Below are 11,549 nucleotides of genomic sequence, written 5' to 3' on the forward strand. Positions count from 1 at the left end.
TCTTCCAATGTTCAACTTTTTAAATTTTGAAAAAATATATAATTTAACTATTTTTTGGGTGGGGTTTATGGGTTAGAATGGAAACACACCTATAGGAGCGTGTGGCATAACCAAACCAACTTATTTTAAGTGATACAAATACACCCTATGGGTTGGCGTCACATGCATTTGAATGATTAGCATCCTTTTTATGCCAAAATTTACCCTAGATTAGGTCTACGTTATCCCATGCTCTTTACATTTCCCTATCTCTATGAAATTTTAGTTTCCTTGCATTGATGTTGAGATCCCTTATCTTTCATCTCATTGCTACTATTGGAGAGGAGGTCTTCATTGCCCTGGGTAGGAAGGTTCCTTCAGTGTTAGCAACTCGGATCAGGTTGTATCGTGACTACCTCTTTGTTGTTGTTATTTCAATAAAGAGATTCATATTTCATTCCTATTTGCATTGTCTATTTCATATGAATGTGAATGTATAATGGATATATTTATGGGTTAACTTGTTTATATGCATATATACAATTAATTTTGTGATCTATGTATGGTTTCTTATTGATCTTGTAGGTCTACAACTTGAGGAGGAGAATTTAGGGTTTGGACCTTGCGAGAACATCATCGACCGTAGGACCTATGGGTATGTACATTTGGCCTACTTTTTCAATTCAAGTTGTATGCATGATTATTTGAGTCTGTTTTTTGAATTCTATGTTCTGATTTGTTGGGGTTTCCAACCCTAATCCTAGAGAATTTCCCTGCAAGAACTCTTATTTTTCCATCTAATTTTGTTATAGTAGAGGTTAACTTTATGGGTGTTGGTGGCCACCGAGGGTCACAGAATATGGGGCCATTTGTGATTTTATCCAAATATGGAAAGTCAAGTGATGCTAGGAAAGTAACTTGGTATTGGTTAAACAAGTTTAAAGAAAAGGATGGTGCGTTAGATGGGCCTTGTGGTCCCCCCATATCCTAGATTTTGGATGAAGGAAAATTACCAAAGGAATTATTAGTCTCAAAGTAGTGAACCTTTAGACTAGTCATTATAACAAAAGGATTATTTTCCCCATGGACAAAGGAATTCTTGAAAGTATGGTTGTTAATAGGATTATATTTGATACCACAAGTATGACCTCCTTATACAAAATCATTACGATAAGTAGTAACAAATGTGGGAAATGTGATACTAGTAGGGACGTTGCACCAAGATAAGTCATCCCCTCCAAAGGTACTTGAAAATATGGAAAAAGGAATTTTCCCTTATGCAAAACTACCATAAGGATTGAATTAACCTCTAAAAATATTAGTGCCCCAAGATTGACTAGGAACATGTATAAACCCCCTTGGAATATTCCTCATAGATAATTGTCCCACGCTAAACATAGTGACCATAGGAATAATAGAACTAAGTGGAAAGCACCCAGCTCCCGTGGGTGGGATTTGGCTTTCCTCCATACCAAACATGAATCCAATAGGATGGAGGGATACTAAAAAACTAGGGAAACTACTTGGGGTTGCATAAATAACTCGTGGTAAGCCCCAAAGTGAGAAGGGATACATAGTAAAAATTGGGGGATTAGACCCTATCAAATTAATTGAAGGTAGTGAGGAAATCTTAGAAGAAATCCATGACATAGATGGTGAATAGGGTCCCATATCTCCCATGGTTGAAGCACCACACTACCATCGATGTGATGCGAAATCAAGGAAACAGGATTTTTTAATGTTGGCACTCACTTGGATAAGTACGGTTTCAAGAGGATTCATCAAAAATGGGTTTAAGTTTATTGGTGAAATTTCATCCACCACTTCAAGTATGACTTGGTCATCCCTCTTTGAACAAAAATAACGCTCCTGGGATCAGTTTGATCTAGGTATTTTGAAGGTGTAGTTATCATTCATCTTTGTGGTGGTGGACCCTCCTCATCAGGAGGAAGGTTTTGCAATCTTCAATATTGATAGATGATTGGGTCAATGTTAGCTTAGATTTCACTCAAAAGCTAAAGATCTATTGCTCCATAAATATTGCCTCCAGATCCTTCAGACGGTGTGTGAGTATTCAAACTCAATTCTAAGTAGTTGTACTACCACCATCCACATACAAAAAATATACCAACAAAGGAAATTTTTGTACCTCAACCCTCATAGATTGGTGTATATTGTGTAGATCCATGGTTGTTGAATATCTTGCTCCTACTCATAGGTCCTACTCCACTGTTATACCTGAACTCCTACACATAAATACAAACATAAAAAGATAGTTATTTACTCCATGGAAGGAAAATTAACTTAGAGAATAGAATCAATATAGAAACATGATCAAGCCTTCCATATCATAAAAATGACATTGGAAATGAAAGAACTTGAATTGATATTAGTATAAGAAGTACAAGGATATTTGAAAAAAATTCCTAAATAGTGACTGACTACTCTTGACCTAAAGGCCTGCACAAGACCTATGACATATGATGTGTGATGGTGTCTACCTAACCCAGAAAATTCACAATGAAAATATGTAAAACTAAGTAAATAAGAAGGAGAATCAAATGTACGTTATCATGGGAGGTGACTATTTGGTAGTTGTAGCAATTGAATTCCTTCAATATCTTGGCTCCATGAATCTCCTCACTTGTTACTTGCATAGGGACAAGAAAAAGTCTCTAATTATATGTTCCTGCAGACAAAATTTAACATTAGAATTATGAGAAACTAAATACAAACACAAATAACATTAATGAAAATTATGTTGCTATTGGGGGGAGGGGGGGGGGGGGTAAATGCTTTTATTATACCATTGGAGTGTATAATATTTTCTCTGTTCATAGTCCCTATTTCTTCTCTCTCTTGTCACCACAACTTGGAGTGTTGCAACTCTCCCTGGCAAGCGAATAAGAGAATTTAAACTCTCCCTACTAGTGTTCTAGGTGTGTTGAAGAGGTAAAGGCACTAGTTTTTATAGGGTTTCCATGGACTTAATTTTGAACTCTAGTCTCCATTTTGATGCCTTTCCTTAGTAGATCCAAGGAGGTGTCAATTTGAGATATGGAGGAACAAGATGGTGACATTTTGAGCTATAACATATGCCCCCTAATATATGAGGGAAGAAGAGAAGTTGATGTATGAAATGCATTACAATAATATTAGGGATTTAGGTAGGAGGAGGGAACCAAGGATGTGGAATCTAGCAAGGGATGAAAAAGACATAGTCATATTCATATAATATACATCCCCAAGGTGGGAATACCCATGCTTGACATTGAAATAATAGAGCATGAACACCCACACAAGATACTATATACCATTGTTGCACTAATCGTTATCGGATAATTTTGGCGCGGGGAAAAAATCAGAAAAAATCGTAATAATCAGGAAAAAATCGGTAATAATCGGGAAAAAATCGTAACATACAAAAATATTCATTTTTTTTCAATTTTTTTAATATATAAACCATCTACAACATAAAATAAATACATTGACACATAAATATGATAAAATAACTAATATATAAGATGTTTAATATCATTTCTAGTGCTAAAATGACACATAACAATGAATCATGTCCTGAATAGTAAGTCCTCACTCCTGAGTCCCAACTCAGCCTCAAAATATCAACAAAAATTATAATAATGTATCTCCTGAGTCATAATGTCATATACAATCAAACGAACAAAATAACTAAAGTCTAATACTATTGATTTCCTCTACCCCTCTTGTGAGAAAATGCCATAGCTTTCCCTTTCCCTCTAGATGTAGATGTTGGTGGTAGTGGAGTTGGCAGTGGAGTCTGTTGTGCTCTAGAAGCTAAAGAACTAGTAGTAGGAGCTATAGGAGGTAGACCACGTCCTCTACTAGTGGCAGGGGTAGCCCAGGCAGGTGGTGTCACCTCCTCCTCCCCCCCCCTCCACTACATCCTGCACTAACCAATCATCAGTAGACTCCATGAGAGGCCTCTCGGCCTCAACCCTCCACGCAACAGTGGTGTCAATCCCATCAAATGAGATGGCCTCCATATTAGGTGTCCTCTCAAGCTGCCTCACCCACAATCGAATATTGTAGTAGATGTAGACCATGTCATTAAGTCATTGGGACTCCAACCTATACAAAGATCATGAAATAATAATTATAAAAAAAATATTGTTTAATGAATTCAAAAATTTATTTGGAAATTTGCAATATTTAAAATTTTTAAGTGTTAACCTATTGCGCTTCTTGTTGTGTATTTTTTCAAATACACTCCAGTTGTGCTCACATCCTGAGGAGCTACATGTTTGGCTGAGGATTTGAATGGCAAGATTTTGCAGAAGGGGTACCCTGGCACCATACATTCTCCACCATGCATCTACAACAAAATTACAAATAAAATTTTAAATAAACATAAGAAAAAAATGGAATTTGAAGAGACAATGAAATTTGAAACAAACTAAAAAATACCTGACATTTTAATCGTCCTATCAGTCACAGCCATGTAAAAGCCAAATGTGCCACCTGCCATCCTATATGTCTCAATTTCTTTATATATTTCTATACATTCTGCTGGAGATCGCACCATCGTCTGGTGGTGGGCTCCAGTATTGTAGCAATAATGCTACAACTCCTGGAGCTTCCTTCTCTAATTTTATCAACCCAGTAGTTCATAACAAACTTGGAAGCGACGGTGCTGTATGCATAAGTACTAGCTCTTGTCGCAGCTGTCACTTGGTTAGCTGGCACAAATCCGCTAGGGGCTCAAGCCAAATTCTATGACCTCTTAGAAGAAGCTTTTGAACTGATGGGCGAAAGCTAATATCGAAAGAAGCTAGTCTATTTGCAAAAAGGAACTGCAGGCCAACAAGAAATGCAAACCCTAGCAAACCCTAATTCTACCAGCTAGTCTTACTGATGCAGAGATGGGGATGCAAACTACTGAAAGCGATGCCATTACTTCTATGAAGGTGAAATGCATGTGTCTAGACTACTTTGATCTGAAGAGAACATATTTTTGTATTTTTGTTCAAGTTGTTGGGATTGTTATGCATGTGCTTCTAACTATTTTTGACTGTGCAGAGGTGGATCAAGGAGGAGAAATGCTTGGAAGAGGTCAGGAAGGCTCAGAGAGGGTCTAAGGAGTCCCTAACATCCTTTCAGAGAGTTTCACAAAGTTTGGATGCCAAGCAACCGTGTTTATGAGCTTCTACAGGAAGTCTGCAGGGGTTCTACAGGATGTTAAGAATTTCTACAGGAAGTTCAGTAATTCCTACAGGATGTTCTATAATTGGATTTTTGGGTGATGGGTGAGTGGAAGAGGCTGCATGGGTGGATAGGGAGGTAGGAGAGGGGTTTATAATGACTTAGGGACAGAGAGATGAGATGAAGAGGGGGTGTGCAAGGCTAGGTTGTCTTAAAGAGGGTAGAGGGAATGGAAGGCCGAAGAAGGTAGAATAACGAGGGTAATAGAATAGTTGAGAGACAAGGGGTCTAATTGGGAGATGAGTAGTTGGCCTGGGCACAACTTAGAAGGACAAGAGAGTGAGGGAGTAGCGCTGCACAGTGTAAACGAAACAAATCATCCACGTCCTGCACATAACCGAAATATTATTAACCTATTCTAACTGTTTAATAAAATCAATGAACAACAACGTTGTTTCTAAGGAGAATCATGCATGGTACTGAAACAAAGAAACATTCCAAGAGATCTGAACGCATGGACACTTCTACAAACAAAAATACTGCATCAAAGATTGCATGAACACGTAAACCAATGTTTTTGGTGGGTAGCACTGTCTACAATTCCAGCCCCTAGAAAGAGGTGAAAATGAGTGTGCAAGCAACCCTTTTCTGGGACTTTTATCAACTCCAATCTCTTCAATTTATTCTAAACAGCTAAAGCAACTCTATCTTCTACCAATGACCTACTTAACCACACCAAGAAATCTAACTCAACAAACTGTGTTTCAATTGCATGTAAACAAAAACCATAATGCTGAAAGAAAGATAACAATACAAAGGAAGGAGGCCTTAGGCTCTCAGGTTGGGCCCAACCCCGAGAGCTATGGCTCCTTTAAGAACTCAGAACTGAACTCAAATCTGCCTGCTTTCCATTAAAAGACAATAATCATAAGTCTAATAAAATGCCAATAATGGCTACAAAAGAGCAAAATAGAGCTAGTAGCTCGTAATCCAGAATGTGCAACAAGGTTTCAAAATTCCTTTTCGAAGGCTAAAGCCCTATCATTTATACATCTCGAGGCCCCAAGCTGGCCTCCTAAATCAGTGGGGCTTGGCTGACCAAACTAAGAGTGAACTGCTGTTTCCTCAAAATCCGTTTGGCTGCCTTCTAGATCCGATTGTGGTGGCTGTCAGAGCTCGGAGTTGGGGGTGAAAATCCTGAGGAAGGCCATTTAATGCTATGGACAACCCTCCTACGAATCGTCAACCCCATCTTGGCTATCTCCTAGCCCTCATCTGCGTGGTTTTGCTCCATTAAATGTCAAAAAACCTGAAATAAGCACGTGTTAGCCACCTAGGAATAGTGACTGCCCTTATTCGTACAAATGACATAAATATACTAAAAAATGATGCATAAGTTATGAAAAATGAAGGGTTGAGCAAGGGTAGTTAGGCCAAATGAACCCAAAATGTTACCAAATTTGGGGCTCATCATCACCCCCAAGCTAAAATGATTGATCATCCTTGAGCAACTAATCCAGCTCCTCGTCCTTCATTGCTTTCACTGCCACCCTCACGTCCTAGGATTCTGAAGTGGTCTCTTCCTCACTGGCATGGAACCCAGCCTTCCTTTCCACTTCCTCCCACTGCTTTTTCTCTTCTTTTCCTGTGCTGCCTTCCATCAATCCTAACATCAGAGGTGGGCTTAGTTTGAGGCCAATCCAGCTGGCTTGAAGGTTCTGTATGGACTTTTTGTAGAGGGGCACCCATGCTAGAGCTTCCCTCATTCGAGTTGGAGTATGGTATTCTCTAATTTTAAGGTTGTGGGACAATGAGTTCCATCGGCGGGTGCAAGCATGAACACAGTTGTCCCCTAATAGTCGCTCCATATCCTCGAAATGTTCTATGGCCTGTGCCTGCTGATCCATGTATTTCAATAAAGTTTGAGGGTTGGTGGCTAAGTGTTGGTGGGCCGATATCAACGCAGTGGGATCCCCTGGCTCTGCTCTGATCAGTAGTGGCTCATGTAATTCTCGGTCCATGACCTCCTTGACTTCTGCTGCCCTCTTCTCTTCATGGTTCAACCATGAGGCAAATGCCATCAATTTCATATCCCCTACAACTGTGTTGGGATCCCATGTAGTCACGTTAGGAAGGGCCAAATTATGGAGATAGAACTCTGAGAGTTTGGCCTTATCCTCTGATGAGCTGCTATTACATAACGCTGTAAACTGCTGGGGGTCTTGGAGTTGGGAGATACCCCTCTGTGCCAATGCATTTATATGAAATTGCAGCCACTGGTCTCGTAGGTACAGGCCATAGGATTTGGCCGGCTGTCTGCATTGGAGAGCATCCATGGCCCAACTGGCCATGCAAGCCAGTTGCGCCTCTTTTTGCTGCAACTACTGTTTGAGAGCTTGTATCTTGATTTGTTCTTGTAGTTCCCCTTCCTGTAGATGCGAGGTTGGCTCCCCAAGACCAATTTGCAGTCCTTCTCTACCTTGATGTTCTACTGTAGTGTCCCCTGAGGATGTGCCCTTTTCCTTCTTCAGCTCCTATAGCTGCAGTCTAAGTTTCTCGTTCTCTTCCTGTAGGAACACCCACTGGCAGTTTGCAACGTTTTTGGCCATAGCTAATTCTTTTCGTGCCTCCTTGAGTTGTTCCTCCAAGGGGCCTATATCAGCCACTCCTTTTGATTTAGCTATTTTCATCCACGTGTGAGTTCTCACTGTTTCTTCCTCCAACGTGAAGAAAAGTGGCACAGTGAATTTCTATGGTATAATTTTTCCAGCTTCTAAGAAGTTATAATATGAGCTCAGACTTGGCTGGGGACTAGGCTCCAGAATATGCTCTTTCTCTTCTTCTCTTGGTGTCTCTACTTCGTCTTCCCTCGGTGGTGATGAGGGTGCCTCTCCCTCCATCCTCTCTGTCTCCTTAAGTCGGGCCAAGGTTTCCTGTAGAGCGGCCTCAGCATCCTGTAGCCGGTCTTTTGAAGCCAACCTGTCCATTCTTTCCTTCCAAGTAGTTGTCTTCGGGCTCCCCCTCTCATAAGTGACTGATATCTTTGAGGGGGACCTCTCCCTTGGCGAGGTAGGAGCATCCTCTATAGTAATTGGGCTGCTGGATGGGGGCTGTGGCCTACCTGTTTTGATTCTCACACTTCTCCGGGCTTTAAAATACAGAGGGATCTCCCTCTTTCACTTTTCCTTCGGCTTAGGAGGTGTACTAAGGGCGGCCAACAAGGCTGCTGCCTCCCTTGCAAGAATTTTGGCTCTCTTTTCCTTTGGTTTTCCTTTCTCAGGGCTTCCTGTAGAAGGCCCTGTATCAGCTGATTTCTGGCTTCCTGTAGAAGCCGGTTTTGGTTTTCCTGTAGAAACAGGTGGCACCGTTTTAGCTTGTTTGATGGCGGGTGCTTTGCTTTTTGACTTGGTTGAGGCTGTTGTCGAGGTGCCTTTACTGACGTGGACTTGCTCAGTCCTGTCCACCCTACTTTGTAACCTTTTCTCCCTGGGTGTCAATGTGGATTTGTCATCCTTTTCTTCGGTAACCTTTTTCTCTTGTTTCCCTTTTTCTCTTTCTTCGGTGCTTTGGCCGTGGGTTCTTGGCCTTTCCCTTTCTTCTCTGCGTGTACTGACTCCTTTTCCTCGCTGCTGGAGGAGGTGAGCTCCTCGGTCAACATTTTGATATCACCATCCTTAGTCAGATTCCGGAAGGCTTCCCACGAGAGAGGGACTTTGTATGTGTGGAGTGCATCCTCCACGAGGAGCTTAATGAGCCCATGGTGGGCTACCTGGTCTGGCGTGCCTTCTTTTAACTTGGTGGCACATTCAGTCATAGACTGCAGTAGAAAGTAGGGAATACTTAGTTTGTTTTCTGCAGGTAGGTCCATCTGATGTCTTAATTCTGTGAGTAGCCAGAAATGGTACCCATATACAATGTTGAACCGTCATTCGCATGTGATGTATTTCATAATTTGGAGGCTGACCTCACTCCAAAGTGGCTGTAAGCTAGTTCTGCGAAACCCATTCTTATCCTCTGAGAATTCCTCCTCTGGTGGGAAGAACTCATTTTTAGCCTTTTGGCCTAATTTCCTCTCCTCCTTGTCCCACAGTACCCCCATTGGGAGCTCAGTGACTCTACTGATGAACTGTGGGGTGAGTCTGAGACTCAAACCCTTGAAATTGACAGTGGCCAACATTTTTGATTTTGGCTTCAAAGCTCACAAGAACTCTTCTGCCACCTCATCATCATAACCTTGAAGTTTGTCGCAGAACGACATCCATCGCGCACGAGTGAACAGTTCCACCACCTCAGGGTTCTCCCTTAATTTCTTTGAGTCTGTCGGTTCCTTTCTGATGAATCCACCCGTCATGGTGAAAGCCTGCTATGTTAACCGGAGGTGGCGGGTGCGTATCAAAAGATGGCCTTTCAAATTCTTTGGGACAGAGCGTAGAACTACACCTCTGTCACGCACACAATTCGTGAAGATTATCTACAGATGAGCCTTGATAGGGGCTCAATTATAAATCACATCCTGTAGAAAACCCCACATACACTTCGACGACAATTCATGCAAACGGAAGACGACGCTTGCAGTTTTATGCTCAGACTGTGGTTTTACATTTTTGAAGACGTCGACTTTGCCACCCTTTAGACCAATTGCATGGGAGGAACAGGTTCAGGCTTACCTTTTCCAATTCGCCACCTTTGACGTGAAGGGACCAATTTTCCTCGTGGCAGTGAGCTTCCTGTAGCGTAGCTTTCCTGTAGGAGTAGCGCACGGGTTCTGGAGAGCACGGCAGTGGTTCTGCGTCTTCTGTGCCGCTACCAGACATTCGAACAAGCCGAAGACTTGGAGTAACGAGCTTCAGAGAAATTCGGACGCTCACTCGACTTCAAAACGGCTGATGATAGATGAGTGGAGTGGAGATCTAGCCGGTGGATTTGAATCCCTGCGGAATTCGTGGCGCGGGGGTGAGCTGTCCCTGCCGGACCGTTGGACGACGTCACCTACTCATTTCACTGCAAATCTCCCTGACTGCCGCATCATTCCCCGCAGATCCGCCGCCGCCATTTCCGTTAAATCGTCGCTTCTCCCTGACTGGACATTCCTCAAGTGTCTATTACCCGTTTTGCTTGCCACGACCACCACTTTCCAAATCCGACTAGACCATCTGACTGGTCGTCGTGGCCAGTTGAATGGCCATTCGACTGCTCAACCCGTTCATTTCCATACTTGCAAACATTCTAGAGTAGTATTCATGTAATTTGATGAAAGAAAGGGCGAGGCACTTACCTGTGTGGCCGCGACATGATCTTCAGGTTTCAGGACGATGGTGATTAGGTTTGCTCGTTGTTGCTTCATGCACAGGCACGAGGGTTCCTCTTCGTAGGCTGCTGATGATGAAGATTGTGACTCGACTGCATGTGCCCGCTCCATGTGTTGCAGGCGATTTGATGGTGTACACTCTAGCTGGATGAACTACTACGGGATTCCTGTAGGATGTCATGTAGCAGTTTTTCCTCCTCGGGTGCATGCTGAGACAGTGGAGATGGTGGCATCACAGCCATGATCGCAGGGCCCTCAGATGGCTTTGATAAGTATTGCATGGTATCTCTGCATCTTTTTTCCCATTTGAGAAGCGCTTCCTTTGATAATTCAATGTTCTGTTTTGACTGTGCAGGTATTTTCATTGCATGGAAACTGGGGTGGTAGAAGGAGGCGACAACAGTGTGTGATGGAGAAAATAGTAGCTTGCATGCCTCCATGCCGGACCTCGGTCGTTAGATCTCCCCACACAATTATTTCTGGGCCGTCCAAAACTTCTACATGAAGTTTCCTGTAGAAATACAGAACTTCCTGTAGAAAGTCTGTAGCTTCCTGTAGAAGACTAAACTGTGATCAAATCGTGCCCAGAACTTGGAGAAAATGAGTGTTTTCGGAGGGGGTGCTGGTGAGGTCACCTGGTAGCATAATAAGGACCCTTGTCTTTGAGTTGAGGGACCTTTTTTCCTTCATAGAATACTTGCAACCTGCATGCATTGCCACATTGTGAACTTGCTGTCTCTGTTTTTTTTGTTTTGATTTTTTTTTGAAAGACAGCAGGGGCGCCTCCACGAGGTTTTCACCCTTACCGTCTGCCTTGAGCGCCTCAAAGAGGTTTTCACTCAAGGGTCTTTTCAAACATTTTCAAAAAGATAGTAGGGACGCCTCAATGAGGTTTTCACCCCTACCATCTGCCTTGGGAGCCTCAGAAAGGTTTTCACCCAAGGATCTTTTTTTTTTTTTTTTTTTTTTTTTTTTTTTTTTTTTTTTTTGAACTCAAGGTATGCCCAAAACAGAGGCAGAACCCTGATCTATGACCAGCACTGATTTTTCCACAGTTTTGATGAATTCTTGTCTTGAGAGA

This window comes from Pinus tabuliformis, chromosome 8, assembly GCF_031772625.1.
Source record: "Pinus tabuliformis cultivar Carrire ecotype Pingquan chromosome 8, CPIR1, whole genome shotgun sequence".
Classification (NCBI taxonomy): domain Eukaryota; kingdom Viridiplantae; phylum Streptophyta; class Pinopsida; order Pinales; family Pinaceae; genus Pinus; species Pinus tabuliformis.